Genomic DNA, 24,712 nt, shown 5'->3' with positions numbered 1-24,712 from the left:
AACTTATTCATATCTTTCAGTTTGTGACTATCCCAAATCATTTGTTAGGGAGCTTGAATGATGTCCCATGTCATCTATTGAAAACTGCACACCAGCAGTAAAGGTACAGGCATTTAGAGTATCACAGAGAGGTACTGTATAATTTAGTTACTACAAATTAATTTTATTTATATTAACAGCGTTGTTCAATGTGTGTTATTGTCATTTAATTGATGGTGTTATTTAAAGTGTGTATTTACTCATGCTTTCGGAAACTTTTTTTACATTTTGTAAATAGAAGCCCAAAGTTTTAAGAACAACACTTCTTGACGGTGTCAATTCTACTTTATTTTTATAGTATGTTTGACAAATGAATTGTGGAGACTGGAAAATGTGCAGAAGAATCTAGTATGCTTGTAAATGGAGGAACAAATAGATTTATTACATTATGCATTGTTAGTTTGCATTAATTAGCAGTCCAGAGGCAACTTGGTAGGTTAGAATCATATTAAATTTACATACAATAAAGGTCCCATTTCCCATCTCTCACCCAGTCTCACAAACCTGGAGATTTTATTAATGTCTTTCCTTGCTGAGTGGCTTTTTCATCCCTGATGGCAATGCATGCTGGACCAGGTCTACAAATCATTATGCAAGTGACATATGTACTGTTGTTTTGTTTTACTTGTAAGTCCACTTTTGGCCTCTCTTTTCTTTTAAAGCAAAGGTTCCTTTAAGATATTGAGCTAGGTGGTCATTAATGCCCACAGTAGTTTCTGTTTTATAGACAACTGCACTGTTTAATATTACTTTAAGTTACGGCCAACATAAATTACACTTGACCATTCTTGATCTAAGAAATAAAATGTGAATGGTCCAATACCAGTCATGTCAGGATTATCTGTCCTTCTTTCTGCATTATGCAATCATATACTTAGATAACTTTCACAGATATCCTTCCAAGAAGATGTAAGCATTATCCTACCACCTGTCCTCCCATGGAGTCATACATTACCCCACAAGAAGATTCACACAAGCTAAAAGGACTCCTTGCAAAATATGATACTGGTACTACACAACACAAATAACACTATGGGGCTCAATATGAATGAAAACCAGTGAGTCATTTGGGAGGAGGAAAACCTCACTGTGTGAATCAGTTCAGATCATTTCCACATTTTCATTGCATATTGACATCTCTAAGAGATAAAATGACAGGCCAGTTTTATGCTAAAGGGAGTGTCTGTCTATGAACTCTTTCACCATACTTTGCTTATCCCAATTACTTGGGATATCCTTTCATTGCATTGCCTTAGTTATCAACTGGCCAAACACAGTCTTCCTGTAGATAACAGAAAAGAGCTTTTATTATTGTAGGCCAAAAGTAAATTAGGTTAATAAACATGCACAATTATTGGGCCATAAAGCTCTGGATAGGTTAGATGTTTTCTTTAAACTCCCATTGCTACTCTGCATGGCAGTATTTCATATTTTACTTTAATCACAAAAGCAGGCTAAAGAGTGCAGGAATAATCAATAGCAGATGCTAAGGGATCTAATTACAGAAACTGACAGTCACATTTTTAAATGCAAACTCACTAGTTTATTTAGACGCACATATGCACCATATATTAGCCTTGAATAAGCACCAACGTGAATTAGAAAAAGAAAACGGTCTCAATCTGGTTTCACTGGTACTGTTTTATATTGAATTTTGGCCATTCAAGTCGTTAAGGAAACTTTTTTTGCGGTGGGGGGGAGTAGATTGTTTATTAGGGAGACCTTGTATTTGTCCATTTGGAGAAACTTTCAGTGATATATTTTTTTTAATAATTTCAGTTTTCTGGGATCATAATCAAACAAAATTTGTATTTAAGTGCCTTACTCCTTTTCATTCATCACCTCCAGGAACTAGGCTGCAGTACTGCAGAAAAGGACCTCAGGGCTAGAGTGAATCATAAACTGATTATGATCCAACAGTATGCTCTTGTTGCAAGAAAAAAAAGAAAAGAAAAAGAAAAGCCAGTGGTGTACTGGGCTGTAATAATAGGAGTGCCATCTGTAATTCCAGGAAAGCAAACCTTCCATTCTATTTGGCACTCTTGGGGCCTGACTTGAAATCCTGTGTCTGATTTTGGGCATCTAACTTCAAGAAAGACGCGGTCAAATTAGAAAGAGTCCAGTGGAGAACAACAAAAATTATTAGGGGTCTGGGAAGTGTGGCTTATGAGAAAAAGCTGAAAGAACTAGGATTATTTAGTCTACAGAAGAGAAGACTGAGGGAGCATTAGATAATTGTCCTTCAGACTTCACCTATCTGAAGGCCAATTATAGAGAGGATGGGTGAGCTTTTCTCTGTGACTGTAGGGGACAGGACAAGGAGCAATGGCCTCAAGTTACAGCAGGAGAAATCTAGGTTTGATTAAGAGGCACTTTCTGATTATACCAGGTGGTCAAGCATTGAAACAAACTACCTAAAGCTGTTGCGGAACCTCCTCATCCTTTTAAGAGTTTTTAAGAGCAAGTTAGACAAGGACATTCCTTCCTTGAGCAGGCGGTTAATTTAGATCATGGTTGTTATCCAACTGAATAACTGGGGACCTCATGCTGCAGAGACTCCCCCACCCCCATGCCATATGCCTTTTGGGTTCCCCCTGCCATAGCCCCTGGCTCCCCTGCAGTGGAGCCACCCACTATCAGGGGCAGGCGGGGGGAAGAGGCAGAAGCCAAAGGAAGCAGGGGGAGCCTGGAGACCCTGGCAGCAACTGAAGGTATGGTGGAAGAAGTGGTGACGGGGAGGGGTCTGTGGGCCTCAAGTTAGGTAGAGAACCTCCTAGACAACCTCCTGAGGTCCCTTCCAGTCCTGCTTTTCTATGATTGTAGAATTCTACCTAAAAATGATGGACACTCTTTTTCTCATAGTGGATGTTTTACAGATAATATTGCTTTGAAGATCACTTTTAAATCTTTACCTTTAAAAATTTGTAATTCTAAAGTATTTTTAAAAACAAGGGCCCAGATTTTATTCCACCTTTTTTGGCACGTTATGATCAGGGATCTGGATTTTCCATTTGCCACGGAAAAACGAAATAATGCATATTTTCTCTTTTAAAGGAGAAAAACCAGGGAAACCTTGGGTTTCCCATTGCAGGCTGGCAAAGTTTTATCCTGCAAGGAGTTGCTTAGGGCTGGAGGGAGTGGGACACAGGGGGCAGGGAGTGCATGTGGCAGTCAGGCAGTGTGGTAGACAGCAGGTCCTGCAGGTCCCTCCATGTAAGTCTAGGGGGGTGGAGGAGCATAGGCAAGACACCGGGGAAGCACAGGCAATGTGATGGGGAGGCACGTACCCCCCCAGATTTCTACACCTGCAGTGGGCCTAGGCTAGATCAGCTTCAAGCAGGAGCCACCTCTGCAAAACAGCAGCGGGACCTGGCATGGGATGGTGCACCATGCTGCCATGGCCACCAAGGTGCGATACCCCCTGCCCACTCAGCAGCAGTGGGGGACAAACTTTGTGCCGCCACCACTGCCTGGCCTCACCTTGGTGGCCATGGTGGTGCAACGCTTCCTCCTGTGCCAGGTCCCACCCACTGGGCCATGGAGATGGCTCCTGCTTACCATTCCTTTCACTAGCCTACATCATCTTGTGGGACAACAGCCCATACTCTCCACTGTCATATGTCTCTTAAATCAAACTTCTCCAGTGACATCCATCACCACTAATCTACCTTACAAAGAGACGAATGGCCATTCTAATTATTTTGGTGTTATAATTAGCGTATGCAATGAGCTAGAGTCTTCTCTCATTTGTTGATTGGGTCAGATTCTACCCTAGCACATTACCAGAGCATAGTCCAGAATGTTTGTGTTACTTACTATGCCCGTGTGTAGATAAAACGAGAAGCATGTGTGCATGACACTTTGAAGCGGGCTAAATGCTTTTGCACTGCTTTAATGGTGTTGGTGTTTGCACACCTTGGTGTCATATTACACATTAATTCCAGCCGCTGTAGGAAATTTGGTGGCATAATGTGCCTTAAATGACTTGGGGAGTTTTAGTTTGCTGCCCCTACAGCCATGAAGTGAAGCACTGGGCTCCGTTCAGCTCCACAGCTCTGCAGGAAGCCCTGAAGGCAGCCTGGCAGCAGCCTGGGAAAACTGCTCTGCCCAAGAAATGCGGCAAGCCTGATCTTTTTTTACCCCACCTGAAGCCTGCCTGCATGAGCTGCACAGGGGCCTGGTGCTTCCCTCTGCTGCTGAGGTGTGCCCTGGGACCACCTGAGCTAGGTGCCTGCAGGCGGGTGCCAACGGGGGGGGGGAAGGGGTGCCACTGCCGCGGAGGAAAGCACTAGCCCCTCTGCAGCCCAGGAACTGCTTCACCCACTGGCAGCTCACCATCCCCTCCCTGCTGGAGAGGCAGGTAAGTCAGCGGGGTGTGTGCATGCCATGGGGGTTTAATCAACCCTAAATTGAAACAGTGTTTTTTAAAACCCACTGCTTCAATTTAGAGACCCCTGTTTTGTCTACACATGTCCCATATGTTTACTTCAGATTTACATCTCTTAAATCAGTGGTTCTCAACCTTTTGCACCTTACGTCCCACCAACCATTTTGCCAAAAAACCCTGGTCCCACCATGATACAAACAAAACCCCACAAAATTGCACTGTTCAAGAAATCTGTTGATTCATCTATTTGAAGTACAAACAACTGATTTTTTTCAATTGTGTAATAAATTGAAGTCCCACCTGCACAACCTTTCAATCCCACCAGTTGGATTGAGAAACACTGACTTAAGTGATGCATTTTTGCATCATTCACCATAGAGAATGGATACACTGCACTGGGAGTAGGAACCAGGGGCTCTTTCCCAGGGCACCACCCATGGCACTGGACCAAAGAGCCAGGTTCCTAGCTGCAGGGCCTGATCCTGCCATCTGGCCACACTCAGATCTCCAGTTAAGTCGATGGAGATCTGAGTGCATGTTCCACATGCAGACACATTTGATTATGAAACTGCTCCAAAATTGTGTAAGGAGCTGCACAGGATTATGAATGATGAATAGGACTTTATCTTCCTGTACCAACCTGTGACTGACTTCATGCGCAATGAAGTCTCAGTTTTACTACACAAGTTTTTCAGTAGCTTGGATACCATGCTACGTAGAGACACTTCTTCCAGAATTTCATATAATTATCATCATTAAGCATGGGAATTACCTGGAAGTGCAAAAATATGTGAAATCCCTGGTTAGCTGTTTCATAGTTTCAAGGGTCAGAAGGGACCTGAGTAGATCATCAAGTCCGACCCCCTGCCATAGCAGGAAAGAGTACTGGGGTCAAATGACCCCAGCAAGGTGTACATCTAACCTCCTCTTAAAGACCCCCAGGGTAGGAGCCAGCCCCACTTCTCCTGGAAGTTGGTTCCAGATCCTAGCTGCCCTGACTGTGAAGTAGCGCCTCCTGATATCTAGCCTAAATCTACCCTCTGCCAGCTTGTGACCATTATTCCTGGTCACTCCTGGCAGTGCTTGGGGCAACAAGGACTTCCCCGGGACCTGCTGGACCCCTCTGACTAGTTTGTAACAGGCCACTAGACCCCCCTCAGCCTTCTCTTGTGGAGGCTGAACAGGTTTCAAGTTCCGTAGCCTCTCCTCGTAGGGCCTGCCCTGCTGTCCCCTGATCATATGAGCAGCCCTCCTCTGGACCCTCTCCATGTTGTCCACATCCCTCTTGAAGTTTGACGCCCAGAACTGGACGCAGTACTCCAGCTGCAGCCTGACCAGTGTCGCATAGAGGGGGAATTTGTTCATATGGTGTTTTAAAGAACCTATGGAAAGAAAATAAAACCAATTTCTGATATCAGGTATTCTGGGGATTGTAAAATAGTAAAAAAGAAAAAAAGAGAGAGAGACTGATTCTGCTGTCCTGTGAAGTTTCTGCTTGGTTTCTGCTTGTGTCTGCAAGCAGGGATGATCCTGCCTTGAGCAGGGATGATGGTCTTGTGAGGTCCCTTCCAGCCCTACTTTCCTATAATTCTATGTGTGCAGAGCCTGCACATGTGTTTATTAGAGCTTGTTAGTCTCTCAGAGCATGTTAAAAATACCTACCATAAAAACACAAACAGTTAAAGAAATGTAATCACTGCCCCGTGCAGAATGTTGAATCCAGTTTCCATCCACTTATACATTTCCCACCCTTGTTGCCCTTTTAGACATTTTCGCTGAAGTGGCCTCTTTGTCAGTACAATTAAAAAAAAAACCAAAATGGCAATGCATTAAAAGAGCCTTCCCAAAATAGGACACTCCACTGCACATGCTTCTTCTCCATAGGAGAGGATGAAAGAATAAATAACTCGTGACAGTTGTTAGTCTCATTGCTTTATGCACTTTTGGAAGGCGCTGAGATACTGGAGTGATGAGCATGGTATGAGAACCTATACAAAATAGAATAGGGATCACTTCTCATGCAGTGATAATATAAATGAAATCAGCTATTTGACTACACACACACACAGAGACACACACAATCTATTAGAAACATTTGCATTTTTAATCTTTTTTGCCCACGATGGAACTGCAGCAACATACTTCACACTTAAATTAACACAGTCTTGTACGAAAGGAGTGGTGGTGTCAAATCACTTCAGGCATTCAAGGTGAAACACTACCAAAGCAGCATCTAGGACAGTTGCTTGTGAGGAATATATAGAACTGAATCATAGAGTTTTGAATCATAGAGTTTCAAAGGAACTTTCTTACCAGAGTTAGCTGCAGCGTTCACACCATGTGGCTTTTTCCTTTGAGTTTCAGGTTGGAATGAACCAGATACTTCAAAGCAAAAACCCTGTATCAAGGAGATAGACTGAGTTTCACATGCTTTCCACTTAAAAACCATACCTTGGCCAAGATTCACTTACAACTCAGCCCAGCTTTGCTTGAAACTCAGCCCATGGTTGTTGAAAACATTTACCAATCCCATTGAAACTGGCCTCAGTTTCAAGGTTGTAAGGAGATCCCAAACCAACCAGTTCTGCTTGGCTTGAAATTTCTCTCTATTCTAGTAATTTCCACTTGTTTCCTTTAAAAGGGAAAAAAAAAAAATCTTTCGTGCCAGACTGTTCTGTTATGCTAGTAAATTCGGAGTAATGCCACTGACTAACTGAAGTTACTCTGAATTTATACTGGTGCAACTGTTAGAAGAATCTAGTCCTATATATGTATAGTTTACATTAAACAAGTGTGATAAGTTTGGGCTTTCTGCAGCCTCCTCCTGGAAGAAGTTTATTTGAGCTTATGGGACTATACAGTCCATACATTTAAACAGATACCTCTATATGATGGGGGCCAAGTTTGAAAAGTTTTAAGTATCAAATGAATACAAAATCCCTGCATTCACTATATACAAGGTATATATTGTAATAACAGATTTACCAATTCATAGCTGATCCCCTTTTTCCATTGTAACAGGAGGGATGTATCACAGACATTCCCAGTACCTTATCCCTCACAAAACATTGCCACCTGCAGAAAACCCATCAGAACCAAACATCTGTCACCATCAGACTAAGAAATCAATCGGATTACTATAAACAGAGATTTTTATTCTGAAAATGAAGGTGAGATGAAGCTTTCATGAAGTCTGCCAGAGACCTCTGTACTATGCATTAAAAGTTCTCCTATATTACTGTGATGGGTAGTGCCCTAAAACTCAGAGAGAGATCTGCATTTTGCATCATTACACCAGATGTCTTTTCTAGTCCTCCTGCCAGTTCTTCCAAATGTGAATTCTTCTGTAGTGTGTGATGTGCCTTCCTGCATTATAAGTATGGATAACTGCCAGTGCCTTATCATTTTGGTTTTTAGAACACTCTCTACTCCGCTTTTTCCTCTCTTGGTAATCCAAGGTTTGCCTTCATTGGGAAGTTTCTGTGAGTACAAACTGCAGAATCAGATCCCGGCTGCTGTACCTGTGTCAATAAAGTGCTTTGAGCACGAGTGTCACACCCCACCTATCCCAGCCCTCAATTTGTAAATCTGTCACCAGGCAGAACCTTTAAATGGTCACAAGGTTCCTGTGAACACGGCAGAAGTGTTTGCAACCCTGCAAATCCATTCAAGGGCTGGAGCTGTTTGCGACTGAATTTTCTTAATGAGAACCTAGAAGAAACTGTGAATCGGTGCAAGCCAGAGCTGCACTCCTTCCCTCCCCCTCCCCAAGGCCATTCACTCCAGCAATGGGAAGCACTGGAAACGGCTACCTGAGGCTGTGAGCCATGAAAAGATGCAGTTGGAGTGTATCAAAAACAAAGTAAAAGCCATGAGAAGCCAGTTTCCATCCTCCCCTCCCTCCCTGCCCCCACCTGCCCACCAGAAGAGGCAGGATGGCAAGAGCCGCAGCTCGGGCCACAGAGCTGTTTGATTGCTTAAGCCTGGTGGTCAGACAATAGGACCAGAAAGAATGGCTGCTTCCTTCCTTCCTGTTGAGTGTTCTGCCTGAGTGAACAAATTCAATAGCACTCCGCTTCACAGCAGCACTAGGCTCTAGCACAGGCGAAAATCAACAAAGAGCCATTCTAGGGCATTTCCAACTGCACCTAAGCCAAGCCACTGAGCTGTGGAGCCATCCGGGCAGGGGGAGGGGGCTTGCAAACCCAGACATTGCTGGAGGGTGCGCACAAAAGCATAGTAAACATCCAGGTTATTGTTTATGGGGAAGGACTGGAGGTTTGATGTTGGGAATGAGGTGGGGGGGGGGTTCCTCGCCCCCCCCCGCTTTCTCTCCCTGCCAGTTCTGATTTTTTTTAAAAGGTTTCTGTCGAATTAGTCATTTTTAATCCCTTCAGCACTGTCAGTAGGCAAGTTTGCTATAAATCATTTAGAAACATAATGACTGACCTCGGAGGAGGGCTACACAAGTTTACCTTGTACAAAATCCAGAGAAGCGGCTTCCTTCAGTCCTGGGTGCTCACGCGTTTTAAATCCCAGGCATAAGTGGTGGTGGGGGGGGGGTGGAAATTGTCAATCAAGGAGAGCGTCTAAAAGAGAGTGGTAAAAAAATAATGTAGACAATTCTGCTTGAGTGGATATAAATTAAAGTGTTGTTCTATATAAGTGCTACAGAAATGCAAGATAATAAACGTGGATTACTGCTGATGTTAATATCTGACCTTTTTCTGCCTTTCAAATCCCACTCCTTCATTCATTGCTCTGCCAGGCTGAGAAGGAACATTATGTAGTTAAAAATGCAAGGATATTGAAGTCATATGCTCAGAACTGTCAGTCAGGAGACATACTTTGGTAAGCACTGGGTTTCTAGATTGCAAAGATCCTTGAAAAAGATTTAGTCTATGCAATTCTTTTACCAAAGAACACAAAATCAGCATGTTAAATGTTCCTGCTGTCACTTAAGACAGAACTGGTACCTCACCCTGCAGAGTAACACTTGCTAGTGTAGAATCCTACTACCTCTCTCATTAGGATTTTTCCCTTATTAAAGAAACATAGCATGAGATATAGTAGCGTACTGTTCACTTTGGGGACCCAAATTCATGGATTCAGAATATGTAGGTTCAAGAAGTGTGAAGTACCAGCTATACAATTAAAGTGATCAAAACTTAAGTTAGCATAATGGAAAAATGTATTTAGGACCTCTCAGGGGATCTTTGGGATCATTATGTGTGTGTGGGTATGCGTGCATGCACCTGCATGTTTGTATGTATGTATAGACTGGGGCAATGTGCATTCTCTCTATAAAATAAATCTTTTGTATTCTTGCTTTTCAAATGAAGAAAATAACATTCTTCAGTTCTGTGATAATTTTGTTTCCATAAGCAAAGACCTGTTTAAATTGTTTTTCCTATTGTGTCTTAACCATACTTGAAACAGACCACTGAGCCAAATTACATCATGCTTGTGCCTTTTCTTTTCTTTTTCTGAACTCTGGCAGATTATCCTAAGCCCATCTGCAACCATGATTAAAATATGAAAATCATCTATACTTTTCTTTTGAACCATCTTTGATATAGTACTTGCTGTCAGATAATCTATAATGTTAGAACATCTGGTAATGTAACTGTGTTTTACTGCAGCTGAAGAAATAACTATTTAGATATTTATATAGCAAGGTTTTTTTTCTTTTTTGTGGCAACCAATATGACAATTGTGGCTTGAGTTTACAGTAAAACTCTGGTGATATAGTTAATTGTTTTATTTCTTGAATGCATCTGAATAAGAGCATAGTTTAAAAACTGTCTGAAGACCTAAAAAGAGATCTTCATTAAGATATAAATACTGGCTTATATGATTACAGTAACTTATAATAAAAATAAGCTATTACCTAATTTTAGGAATGTAGTTTAGACAATCTTCTGTTTAGCAATAACATGGGAATGAGCCATCAATGTTCATTTAATTTCTTGAATAATAAAAAGTGTGATTATGGTAGTTAACAGATTTACTTTTTCTCTCTTCCTCAGATCATTTAAAAGCAACTTAAGTGGGGATCAGTTAAACATGGTTACAGTACAGATTTTCATCTCTCGTATAGATGTATATATGCATGCGCACGCACACACATACATATATAGGAGATGAAAATGTGTACCTATATATCTGCCCTCTGTGTGTGTGTGTGTGGGTGGGTGTGTGTGTAGAGAGAGAGAGAAAGAGAACACACACCAATTTAAGTACAACTGATCTACAAGTATTGATTGGTGTTTATTGCTTACTCTTAGTACAAATAGCAATTTACTACTCTTAATACAATAGCAGCTAACTTAACATGGGGTCATGTCCTGAATAGGAAAAGTCCACGATGCAAATCAGTTGACATACTTGTAGTACAAGTATTAATTTAGAGGTTCTTAAAGACTGAGGCATTGCTCTCTGTTAATATGTTTCTAGATTTAAGGATGAAATTAAGATGTGAATGCATTTTAGAAAGTGACTCAGTGGTTTTTGTATCTACCTGTGGAAAAACAAAACCCCACATTTCCAGTTAGAAATGAGCAAGCTAGGTCAGGAAAAAGAAAATTCCTACAGAGTGACATCTAAAACATGGTACTTAAAGGAATTTAGTTTACTCCCCAGTGGGCACATCTACACATACTATTAATGCTATAAAAGCTTACTGCGCAGTAAAATACGCAGTAAGCCTTCCCTAGGAGCACATCTACACATGCTCTCTGCTCTCTGTAAATCTGTTCCCAATGGGAGCGGCCTAGTACAGGGCTGCACCTACCCTGCTTTGGTCCCCTGTAGCAGCCAGGTGAGCTCCAGGCTCCCCCAGCGTGCTAGGATTGGGGTTTGCAGGAGACATGGGGCCAGTTCCCATATGCACGGGGCCAGGAGAGCTCTGTTGGCTGTAGTGGCAGCTATCTCCTGGGCCCAGGCACATTGGGAGGGGTCCTGATGTGCACAGGGCCAGGAGACAGCTGCTCTGCACAGCTCTGTGCACATAGGGACAGGCCCTGTTCCGAGCAGGGTTTCCCAGCACACCCAGGGTCTGGCTGGGAGCTCTTCTACTTCTGGGGCAGCTCCTAGCCAGCCCCTGACTGCTCAGGAAAATCCCCACTCAGCCAAGGGCTGGCTGGGAGCTGTCCCAGAAGCACGGCAGCTCCCAGCCAGCCCCCCAGCTGATGATTTTCATTTTCACGCTGGCAGTTAAATCCAAATGCCGTAATGCCAGGAGGAAAGTTATTTCCCTACTCTTCCAGTCTAACCAGAAGGCAATCACCAGAAATTATGCAATCAAATGAGTTCCAAAGAATTTCAAAGCCCAACTTTTTCAGATAGTACAGATTTAACTTACATACACTTTAGTGACTTTACAAATATCTGCAAATGTACCAGGCCTCCTTAACATTCTGTGATGTGTTCCTCACTATGAGAAGACCCCAGCAAGACTTTGCACATTAATTTCAGAAAAGATGAGAGGAGAGCTATTCAATATATTATGCAATCTACTATGGTATTTCCATCAACAAAGTATCTGAGCTCCTCACAATCTTTGATTTATTTATTATTTTATTTATTTATTTATAATTTGGATATCACCGCTTCCATGAGTTTTGATTCCTTTCACAATCTTTTATACATTTTACATTTTATATTTTTGCACACATCTAGTGCTTATGAAAAACTGAGGTGAAAAAAGACTATATCTGTCCTGCATTTGTAAAGTAACTAGAACATGTATAGCCATAACTGACTGACTTTAACTAGATGTGAAGTACCAACAGAAGTGGTAGTCAGAGAAGAACAAAAGAGAACCCTCAGGCTAGGGATAGAAATTACAAATAAAATGGTTTAAGTGATTAGAAACTGGTTTAACTCTGTAATAGAACAGAAGTTCAGTGCACATAAGCCAATTTAGCAATGGCTGAAACTTGTTTAAGGTAAAACTGGTTGAAAATAGTATCAGGCTTAACTGATTTGGGTCAAACCAGTTTATGAAACTTCTGTCTCAGACCCCTTCCTAATTCTAGTTTAATCAGCATCCCAGCATGCTTTCCAGCCCTGGGCTGGGCTGTGTTGTTTGCTCCAGCAGAGAAGGTTTGGGCAGGAGGGGAAAGAGAGGCAGGTAAAACCTGGCTGGGGTCTGTGACCATCCCCCGAGTACAGAGCTGCCCTGTTAAGCTTACTGAAACTTACTGCTGGCTGCAACTGTGGACTACAAATCCCAAAGGCACCTGGAAACAGGAAGAGGAAGTGATGAGTGACCCTGCAGAGTTCTGCTTCTGTAATGCTGGACTGCAAATCCCAGAGACCCCATGTTCACAAATGACATTTGGAGCAGATCAGAAGTTTAAACCTGGTTACCCATAGCACAGGGTAATGTTCTTACTACTAGACAGACCATCCTTCCTCTCTTCTGCAAAAAGCAGATGTTTCCAACTTTCAATAATTACACTGAACTGCGTCCTATATAAAATAAAAAGAGGAAAGGAATACAAACATGTTGGTTAATAAATAAGAATCTCCATTTTTAAATTATTAACTAGACAGACTGGAAAAATAATCAGTTTTAAATTCCACTTTATTTATTTATTCCACTGTATTTATTTTGGTGAGGACATTCATATTTGGTCACTTTTATTATCTATTTAGATTTTGTAAAATCAGTAAAACATCAAGTTAACCTAAACTGAAATAGGATACCTTTATTCTGGAATAAGGGTTTTCATGCTCAGATTTACACTGAAATAGCAAAAGGTATTATTTAAATTAATGTATGCTTTATTTAAATGAGACATATCATTAATTTTCAAAAAGATATGGTTTAAACCAATTTAGTTAAGCTGTTGTGAAAGAACTTGTGGACTCCTTATTTCACTTAAATTGTATCATTTTGGTTGAGTTTTAGTATTTCTGGACAGTGCGAGCTAAAGTAAACTGAAGTAAGGTTCAGAATAAGAATATCTACACCACACAATTTCATAATTTATTTATAGTTTCATAGTTTCTAGGGTTGGAAGGGACCTGAGCAGATCACCGAGTCCGACCCCCTGCCATGGCAGGAAACAGTACTGGGGTCAAACAACCCCAGCAAGGTGATTGTCTAGCCTTGCCTTAAAGACCCCCAGGGTAGGAGCCAGCACCGCTTTGCTTGGAAGTTGGTTCCAGATCCTAGCCGCCCTGACAGTGAAGTAGCGCCTCCTGATAGCTAGCCTAAATCTACCCTCTGCCAGTTTGTGACCGTTATTCCTGGTCACTCCTGGCAGTGCTCGGGGGAACAGGGACTTCCCCAGTGCCTGGTGGTCCCCTCTGACTAGTTTGTAACAGGCCACTAGATCCCCCCTCAGCCTTCTCTTCTGGAGGCTGAACAGGTTCAGGTCCCTGAGCCTCCCCTCATAGGGCCTGCCCTGCTGCCCCCTGATCATGCAAGTGGCCCTCCTCTGGACCCTCTCCATGTTGTCCACATCCCTCTTGAAGTGCAGCGCCCAGAACTTAATTTGAACTAAGGTTCAGAATAAGAACATCTACACCACACAATTTCATATTTTAGTTAACTCGATGAAAACCTCTCCCATGTAGGCACAGCCTTCATTATTTAGGCGCAGGTTTGTATGTAGATCAATACATACACACAAAAACCTGTTAGTATTACTTACCTGATCACTTTTGAGTGATACAGGTCACTCCCTTCCCCAGAAAGGCCCAGTGTACTGACTCTAGTGTTTCCAGAATTCACATGAGAGAAGGTCTACAATACTTGTTTTGTGAAAGAGTTCATTTCTTTAGAGGAATGCAGTTTGGTTTGGTTGCAAAACTGACTTAGCAAATTAAAAGTACATTAAAAGTTCTGAAATAATAACCAAGAGACAACCAAATGTGTTTGTTGGCACTAGGTTGCTGAATTTTGTAGACAATGAGATAGTCTGCTGAAACAACTTTCTTATTTTTAGGAGTCTGCCACTGAATCAGACCTGGAAAATAATACAAGATAAGTGTATGGATGATATATAAAGTTTCATTGCCATTCTGTGAAACTTGGCACGACTGTAGACACAGTATATATAGACACAGGAGTAAATTTTTAGCTAGGCTCAGGCCCAGTTTTCCTCTTTGGCTGATATCATATGAACTCACAATATTTACACCCAGGGTTCAAATTACACTTTGACTTGTGGGGGGTCTAAAAAACTATTGGGCTGCTCATCACTATGCACTAAAAAAAAATCCCCTAGAATTCTGACACCCTCCCCCAGGTTTTAATCTTCAAACCTTACGGGGGGCTCTCACCTCTTGTGGGGGGGGAGGGCTTAGCTTCCCCCCAGCTCCCATGTAATTTGAACCCTGTTTACATCTGCAAAATTAAGTCCATTACAAATTAGATTACATTTGTGTCCATTTTACATATCTATGCAACTGAAGGTGCAAAATTCCAGTGGTAAAACTGAAAGTGTAACACTAGATATATTTAAATAATTCTCTACCTTTGTGTCAATAAAGTTATTTATATAGAAAATAATTACCAACATGCACCTGTGTTGCATCAGATGTTCTGCACATTTTTCTGGCTCATCTTGTAACAGGATACAACCCAGCATACCTACCAGCACATTGTAGAAGTGCTGTATTCAAAGGCCCAAACTACTGAACCATTTTTAAATATAGGTGGATGCTATGACAAGCAGTAAAACAACCGTGCATCTGATAGCTAATGAGTATGTCCACTTCTAACCAGCTGTCACATCCCTAGTTAATTAGAAACTAAATTACTAACATCACTAATTATTCGTAATGACATTCTTTTACCTTTGTTGAATTAGTTATAAAATGATTAGCATAAGAAACATTTTGCTTTGAAATACTAGTCAGTAAGTCAGAAAGCCTCCATTTGCCTACTTAACGTAATAGAAGGTATTTTTTCATGTACAGCTTCTACAATCATCAAAAAATTACTTAGGAGCTTATCAAGCAACACAGAGATTGCTTTTGCTGCTACAGTTTAGCTGTATAGAATGTTTCCCTGTGTAATGTTCTTTCAGAACACTGTACTTTGAAAGAGCTAACTGACTTTTAGGAGACTGAGAGAAAAACACGTACTCATCATATGTTATATATTTAAAAAATGTATTAATATAACTATCAATTCAACATCTCTTCTAAGCCCAACTTTTCAGGCACTTGACTAATTTATTTGCTTAAAAGGTGTATATAAACAGGCAAATTTTCACAGAGTGTCATTTTCCATATAATCAGGAGGGCTTTGTGCTAAATTGTATGAGAAAGCATTCAAGGTTAAAATTCAGCATGACTCTCCCCCAAACAACCCCTCCTGCACCTTCACCCCCACCCCATTTCGACCTTTTTGGAGGTTCCTGCCCTCCCCTTCCCACTCTCCTCTTAGAAGCAAGCTCATCACCATTAGCACACAAATGCAAAATAACCGGCCAAGGCCTCTTCCCAGGAATACAAATTAGGGGCAGGTAGTTGAAGAGCTTAGAAAGCTGAAATAGCTAAGTTCACAATGAAAAGGATGAATAGATGAGAGACTGAAAGTGGGGTAAAGTGTTCAGCTTTTGTCATTTAAAGTGACGTCTTTAACTCTTTGCCTTCATGAGGCTGCTCTTCACAAAAATAATAATGAATTGCAATTAAGACCTAAGGGAGAAAAGGGAATTAATGAAAAAAAAAAGGGCGGGGGGGAAGAAAAAAGAAAAATTATGACAAGACTTTTTTTCCTTCTGCAGTATATTCATATCAGTCTGGAAAGCACAGAGGATGATTTTAGAAATGTCATTGTTTAAATGTAACAATGGTGTTGCTGTAGATGGCAAAACTAATGATGTCATCAAAACAGCTGGAGAAAAGTTTGTAATGGCTCATCAAATCTCAAGAATTATATCCACTCACAAACCCCCTCCACCTAGTCTCATCATCTTTAGTAAAATAGATCGCTGCTCCTTACTGACAACAGGGGATGCTTCAGATTTGAAGTAGTACTGCTCAGCGGAATGCAACAGTGCTGTCATTTTTTAGAAACTCGTGGGAAGTTAGGTTTTATTTGTCCTACAAAGACAGGTGTATTTCTGGACTTGGTTACAACATGCTTGTCCACTGACAGAGTTAGAAGTCGGGTCTGTTTTGTAGTGTCAGTAGGACCTAACCATGTGTCCAAGTCAAGGTAAGACACGAGGATTTTAAAAATCTTGTAATATCTTTAATGCTTTATTGTTATTGAGGGGCACAGATTTCCCCTTCCCATGGGAAATATGGAACAGTTCTTCAACTGTGTCTAGGATAATTGTTTTGCAACACAAATCCACTGAATGTGTGGTTTAGACAGGAGTCAAGCACAAAAGCTGTAGTCTATATATCCCTGGTGAAAAAAAATTGTGGGGATTTCCACAAATATTTATTTCTAATCGTACTGAAATTCATTCCAATAGAAATTTCCCAACTGACTTCTCATGTTACCCAACAACACTGACTGACTGTACATCAGAACTATGAAATGTGCCCCTGAATTTGGAGGACATCTCCTACATTGTTTGGGTAATGACTGCATCAGTGCATAACACAGGAACACAGCCATTGAACCTGGAACATGCAGCTTCTAAAAACATAAAAGAAGAAGTAGGTGCCAAAAGTAAGAAATAAAGCATGAAAGAATGAACTGTCACAAACTGCTCATGATTAAAATAAACTTGAATGGCAGAATACATTTGTTAAAATCTCCATAACTGCCTTGGCATGAAAGATGCATGTCTAACAAAGTGGCATTCATACAGCCCATATACACTGAATGTCCTCCTATTTCATATACATCCACAAAGCTCTTGTATTAAAGTATAGACATAGTATACAAGGAATTGAGTGCCCTTAATAAATTTTAATAGCAATTTATTTGCTGTGTTTTAATGATTTTTAACATGCTAAGGAGCAATTCTGCCTTGCATACATTCTTGTGACTTCTCTGAGCAGCTTATTCCAAAGTTAACCTGAATTTTATTTTAAGTTTACAAAATTGGGCTGAAAAATCTCAAGAGCTTTCCAGGTAGATAGCTGATTTTTCCTGCTTCTGGCATGTCATTCACTGGGCAAATCTATATGAGGTGTTTAGTGCAGAGTAGATTCATTAGCTCCACAGTAAAGGTCTCGTGTCTACATGTGCAGCCCTATTAGGTTAATTAGGGAACTAATTAACTGTGCAGAAGGGTAGTAGTAACAAGTAAATACAAGTACTATCCTGTCATGGCGTTTTCTACTCTGCAGCACTGCACACATAAGCCACGTGTAGATGAAACAAAGGGCATGTGTGCACAACACTTTAAAGCAGATTAAATGCTTTTGCACCGCTTTAATGGTGTTGGTGTTTGCATGCGCTGGTGGCGTATTGCACAGGAATTCCAGCCTCTGTAGCAAATTCAGAGGCATAATGCAACTTAAATGGAATTGGGGTGCAGCAAACTAAAACTCCTCTGAGGAGTTTTAATTTGCTGCCCTACAACCGCAGAGTATAGCACCAGGCTCCATGCAGCTCAGGGGCTCTGCAGGAACCCTGTGCAGGCAGCCTGGAAGCAGCCTGAGAAGGAAGGCTCTGCCCAAGAAAAGCGGCGAGCCTGATCTTTTTTCTTTTTTTCCCTGAAGCCTGCCTACCTGTGCTGTGCGGGGACCTGGTGCTTCCCTCCACGGCTGCAGTGCCCCCCGGGACTGCCTGAGCTGGGTGCCTGTGGGTGGTTGGGTGCTGCCACTGCCATGGAGGGAAACACCAACACCCCGTAGCCCAGGGACCGCTCCACCTACCGGCAGCTTGCCCTTCTCTCCCCACTGCTGGAGAGGCAGGTAAGTTCGGGTGCGTGCACAACACAGGGGTTTAAAGGGCCCTAAATTGAATCAGTGTTTTTAAAACAGGCCCCCCATTTCATCTACACACACTCATAGATGCTGACGTGGCTGGCTAGAGCACAAGGGCGCTTCATTGTGGGTGCTGCCTGCTAGCTAGCCCTATACTGCAGTACCCTTGTGCCTCCGCCAGACCCTCTGCAGCATGCTGAGCCAGGTCAGAGCAGCCCTAGGCTGCTCCTTCCCTCCACCCCTCCCCTTGTCCCCTGCCAACCGGGGCTTCTCTGACCTGGCTCAGCCTGCTGCAGTCCAGACACACGTGTAAATGCAGTGTCCAAGAACAATAAACTCCTACACGATATGTACTGGAGTCCATTGCTGCTTGCTGGTAGCACATGTAGATGCGCTCACTGTTGATCAGGTATTTTGTCATATCAGCAACGGGTCTTGCAGGAACTGAAAAGAGTAGGAACATGTTAAAATAAGATAAGAATAAAGGAAGAAAGGTAACTGAGCACTGTGAATCTCAAAAGGAAAAAACCCCCCAAAAACTTGACATCAGCTTCACCTAAGATACCAAGTAAGAGTCAAGAAATAAGGTCGGGATAGATTTTATTTCATGTGAAGTGCTTTGCCTACTCTCAGTATTACAGAATTTCAAATTCCAAGACTTTGTGACTTCACATATTCACCATGTATTACAACAGTAAAAACACTGACATTTAGCAGAAGCAGATTTACAAAATCTTCCAAAACAAATAAAGTCACAAGAGCAGTGGTTCACAATATCTCTTTCTCCATCTTTGTAATACAAAGGATACATCTTTAAAAATAGTTCCTTTATGATAATATGTTTTTCAACAATGTCACTACTATAAAAAAGAATTAAAACTACTTATATTTCAGAGATGATACATCTGTTGTGTGCTGTTGTGGTGACTAACTAGTCCTTAAAAGACCTTTTAACAACACATTTTTGTGGCTTTGTATGTTTAGACAATTCTCTTATTTTGTAAACATATTTTAAGGTTCTCTCTCTTGTATTAAAAATAAAAATCAACACCATAGCATTTTGTTGTAGTTCCTGGAAATACTAACAGCAATGTCGTGTAATATATTTTTCTTAGCATGGCTCAATACAAGTTTCCAACATAATGGTCCATATTCTGGCTTTAAAAGCCCTATTGAAGTCAACAGAAACTAGACACATGTATCAGTAACTGGACACATCTCAGAAATGATGATGTGGCCCTTTATGATTTCTACAGCATTTTACATGGACTCTGAAGGAATACCCATATAAAATACATTCTGATGTAAGGCCAAGAGGGAAAACAGAAGGTGGTATTATTTAACAGCGTTACCAAAACTGCAAACAATCTGGAATGAATCAAGAAGGGTTTGGAATAGATTTATTGGAAGGGTGATGCTTCCATTTAGCTTTCCATTTTTACGGGAAGAATTAGAACTGTCATCTGGCAGATGTCTATAATGTTTTTGGAAATGAAAGGAAATTTGGCTTTTCCATTTGGTGTGGGTGGATGTTCCCCTAGGCTAGAATTAACATGTAAAATGAGAGGTGGGATTGAAACCCTTCCTAAAGGGAGACCTGTAGCTGCATGTTTTGAAAACCTATCTGTAGAAAATCCTCACCCAGCAACTTGCATACCTGATCTGTTTTAGGGAAAGGGCTCAAAGTATTGGTTTCACCCTCTCTACAGAACAGAAACTCAAGCCAAAAGCTTCAAAATATTAGGATTCAGAGCAGCAGGAGATCAATAAACGGGTGTGCCTCTCCTACTTCATGCTGCTCTGGTAATGCAAAGCAATTATAAACTGTGTTTAACCAGCCAAATTCCATCAGTGGATCCAGGCCTACGTATATATTTTGTTCATCCGCAGGACTTTAGGTTTGCGCTCACTTCTGGTCCAGAGTTTGGATTTGTTCAGCCCTGAGAAGACTGAGACTCTGATCCTGACTTCTGGGCTCTATTGTAAAATGAATAATAAGAAAATATGAAGAAAAATAATGAACACGTATAATAAAAGATGAGATGGGAAGCTTTAAAGAAAAATGTGCAAAGTTTGCTTCAAAGCTGTACAATAAGTAAAAGAGATTGAGGGGGTTGGCAGTTTTTCGCTTGGTAGCAAGAACTCTATCTGTTGATAGGTTTGAATGATAGAGGGAGCTTTGCCAGCCACACCAAGACTAGAACTTCAATCCACTGCTGTCTTCACCAAGGGTCTATAAGGCTATAGCTTTGGTACCAGTCTGTGACTACAGGTCGTCTGATAAATTCGAAGCTTCCCTTTTTACAGCCAATCTCTAGCTGCTGCAAAAGAGGTAGAGTTTTCTGCTGACCCTCTGTACCCATGTCATTTAACAGCTCCAAAGGGATCAGTCCCTTGCCTGTTCTTTAGTGGCTGTTTCTTGGCTCTCTCTCTTTCTCCTATGAGTAATTCTCTCCTGGCACGACAGCAGCAGGATGAATTTTTTGTTATTCTTGCTTACAAGGTACTGCTTTCAATGTGTTCTTCACTGAAGAGGTAATGATGACTATCATTAATTTCCAGCTTCTACTATTTTTGAAGGCTGTGAGCGGTGGCAACATTATAGTCTCCCTGAACACTCAAGAAGATAGCACTGCATCAGTATCTATTAAACTGACATCTGAAAAACGTATAGGTTAGAGATTTTTAGAAAAAAAAATAAATGACTTGAACTCTACAGAAATTAATGTTGTAGGGAAATTTCAAATTTGCCATTAAATACGAAATTTTTGAAGTCCTGATTATTAGGAGCCAATCCAAAGCTAAAGTGAAAGATGAGGTCAGGAAATTATTTCAAACAATAATAAACTATCTACTCAGTCTTCAAGATACAGTTTTGAAGACAGCAATCCATGTGAACTACGGTAATTTTGCTATGTGATAGATCATAGCATTTAAATAGAGATGGACAAGTAGGTTCTATCATTTGCTTCAGTGATGATTATTCAATATTTAAGTAACTTAATGGTCCATTTTAATAGCTGAATTACCAACCTCCCCACAAACACCCTGACAAAAAAGTCTCTCCTTTCATCCTTTGCTTTACTTTTTCCAAAAAAAAGTTTACAGTTTTACTCACACTCTATTATACAGAGAGATATAAAATAGCAAATAGTCAAAAAATGTAAGAGGAAAACTATAAAGATTACTCACTCAGATTTTAGAAAGGCTTAGCAAAGTGTAAAATGGATTGAAGACAGCATCTTCATATATCTAACCGACAAGGGGAAATTATTTTCAGTATAAAAAGAAACATGATATTAGACATTTTAAAACACACTCACTGCAGAAAATGCAAAAGAAGAAAAAGTTTAGAAAATGTAGTTTATGCAGTGTTTTATATTTTAAAATAAAGAGACTTTTGAAAGATTATGCCTTCTACAATGCAAGCTAATTTTATATTCCTAATGAGACTTAGGAGGCAAAAATTTAGCCTAAAAAATGTTTCAGCTCTCTTCAGGATTCACTTATTTAATTAGAACTACTCCTCACTAATCTCCCTAGCGAGCAATCTCATAGCTATTAGCAGAATTTATTTACTGTTTAAAGCACTGCTGAAAGGGAAACATAGGCTTAGAGCCAAGATGATAGACAGGTAGCCAACAGATTTGACCTTGTAATCTTCCTGACTCAAGAAGTCTATGGGCCAACGAGAGGTAAAGCGCTCCTTGACCTGGTACTGGCTACTGGGGATGACCTAATTGGCAACCTAGTGATCGATGGGAAGCTGGGTGACAGTGACCACGAGCTGATCACCTTCACCATCCGCCGTAAAGCTGTCAAGTCAGCCAGCAACACAGAAGTCCTTGACTTCAGGAAAGCTGACTTTGTAAGCTCAGAAGGCTTGTCAGTTAGGCCCTAAGGGACCACAACCCCAGGGAGAGGGGAGACCAGGAAGAGTGGTTGCTCCTCAAGGGAGCAATCCTCAATACACGAACTAATTCAGTTCCATCTTGGAGGAAAAGCAGCAAGAGGGCACAGCAGCCCTCTGGCTCTCCAGGGATCTAGCAGACCTCCTGAGGCTAAAAAGAAAGGCCTACAAAGGATGGAGGATAGGATTCACCTCCAAGGAGCAATATTCTGCACTGATCTGGTCCTGCAAGGAGGAAACCAGGAAAGCCAAGGCTGCAACTGAACTCTAACTAGCTTCAAGCATCAAAGACAATAAAAAGTCCTTTTTCAGATATGTTGGGAGCTGGAGGAAAAGCAAGGGCAACATTGGACCCCTGCTGAACCAGATGAGGCAACTAACGCCCAGGAAAAAGCCAACCTATTAAATGGGTACTTTGCGTCGGTCTTTCATCAGTCCCATGGGATGCCCATGCCTACTACAGGACAGGGAGGTCTGGGTAAGGGAGCTCCCCTGCCCTCCATCCATGCTGACCTCATAAAGGAACACCTTGAGAGGTTGGATACCTTCAGTTCAGCCAGCCCTGACAATCTACACCCTAGGGTACTCAAGGAGCTGGTGAGCATCATAGTCCACCTCTGGCATGTACCATTGAGACCTCCTGGCACTCTGGTGTAGTGCCCAAAGATTGGAAGAAGGCCAATGTGGTGCCTATCTTCAAGAAAGGGAGGAAACTGGATCCGGCTAACTATAGGCCCATCAGCCCAGGAAAGATTTTAGAAAACTTTATTAAAGAAGCCATCCTTAATGGACTGGTCGACGCCAACATCCTGAGGAACAGCCAACATGGGTTTGTTGCGGGTAGGTCTTGCTTAACCAATCTCATTCCCTTTTATGACCTCTGTAGCTTTGTCCAGACTTCATACCATTTGGGTTTCTGAGGGTGTATCCTATGGTTCTTAATTCCTCTTTGACTTGGTTCACAAAGTAATGTGAAAAAACCTATCTGTCCATTCCAGGTGGCAGTACACTTAGCTGAAACATTTCCAGCTTTCTGAACTCTTCAGTTATGTCCATACTAGTTGGAGCCTGGATTAGTCAGTTGAGTTAGTGTGTTAGTTTAGTGAGTTACACCCTTAGTTAGTGAGTTGCTCCAGCTTATGCTTACTCTGTTATTTCTGTAGGATGTTGATGAATGGTACTGGAGACAGTAGACCATATTTCAGCAAAGATTTCCTGCCCTCAGTAGGTAGCAGTAGGGTCTTCATAGAGATACCAGCTGCAGTCATTGAAGATTCCCTATATGCCAATTTTTTTGCTATTCATTGAGAGTGACTGGCAGAATAGTGGGATAACTTCAACATGCCAATTTAGGATGATCAGTAGAGGCTCCTGAAACTCAACAGGAGAAGGAAGCCTTCATGATATAGGGATCTTGTACCCAAATGCTCTACCACATTCCTCTTTCCCCACATTCTAATCTGCCAAATGTATTCTGCAACCAAACCAATTAATGTATTCACCAAAAAAACCCAACTTTGAACAGGGTTTTGAAAAGTACTGAAGACAGTTCAGTTACCTTCAAACACCGAAAAAAATAACACAACTTTGTCATCATGTAAAGTGTAGGTAGCACAGTCATATTAGCAGTGGAACTGGCTGTCAGAAGTGTACCCGTTCTCTTTTTTCCCCCACTTACAGAGGAGAAGCCTGCTCCATTCCTGTTCACAGAGTAGTTTATATAGGCCACCCAACCTCTGAATGGTCAGATGACTGCAATTACGTGAAGGAGAGTCATAAGGTCCTGGAGCAGGTTCAGTAGACAGGGCCCCAGTGAATAGCAAAAAAAATCCTTTAGTGGTCCTCAGTGCAGTACGCACATCCTTCAACCATGGTTCAGGTATTATATGACCATACTATCCTTTTTCTCCACTTTCTCCATTTCTATGTCCTTCTCTGCTTCCCTGGTACTCCAGGTGTTCATCTGCCTTGCCCAGGAGTCCCCCCATGTCTCATGCACCCAGTCGTTACCAAACTAAGGTGCTTTGATAACTGTTTAGTCCAGCAAAGATGAAGCATCCTGTTTAAGACATTAGAGCTTATTTTGTCGAAGGAGGGGAGGGAGGGAGGAGGGGAGTCCCCTCCTTATATTTTGTCACAGCAAAGACACAGGCTGATAGAACTTGTTATGTCTTTATCTTTAAGCATTGGCCTTTTCAGATGGTGCTGCTAGCCACATTTCCAGACCACAGGTTCACTATGGTAAGGATTTTAAGATTTAATCAATTTGGAGTAATTTTGAACATTCTGCAGGGGTGCAGCTGTTTCCAGGAAAGCCCTTTAGCTGCTAATGATTCCTGACTGGAAGAGGAACAACTCTTCCAGATTAGTAATGGAATTCTATCTTTCTATGAAAATATTATTTTTGTTGCCTCTGCCTAAGCAGATCAAAGGATGGAGACAGTTTGTAAACAATGCAGATTAGGCCTTTGGAAGTTTGCCCCTACCCAGAAATCTCACTGACCATCTAGAATTTATCC

General features: G+C 41.4%; 1 long non-coding RNA gene across 1 annotated transcript in view; it reads right to left on the bottom strand.

Moving 5' to 3' along the window:
• The window catches only part of LOC149874875 (uncharacterized), a 52,454-nt gene that overhangs the window by 24,318 nt on the left and 3,424 nt on the right, over positions 1 to 24,712 (bottom strand). Inside the window, exon 2 of the long non-coding RNA XR_016438665.1 lies at positions 8,902 to 9,015. This is a non-coding gene — a long non-coding RNA (uncharacterized LOC149874875). The remainder of the gene's footprint in view (positions 1 to 8,901; positions 9,016 to 24,712) is intronic.

Source organism: Crocodylus siamensis, chromosome 1 (assembly GCF_052110815.1).
Source record: "Crocodylus siamensis isolate JL-2025a chromosome 1, ASM5211081v1, whole genome shotgun sequence".
NCBI lineage: Eukaryota > Metazoa > Chordata > Crocodylia > Crocodylidae > Crocodylus > Crocodylus siamensis.
The sequence above is the reverse complement of the archived record's forward strand: the minus strand, read 5'-3'. Positions and strand labels throughout refer to the sequence as shown.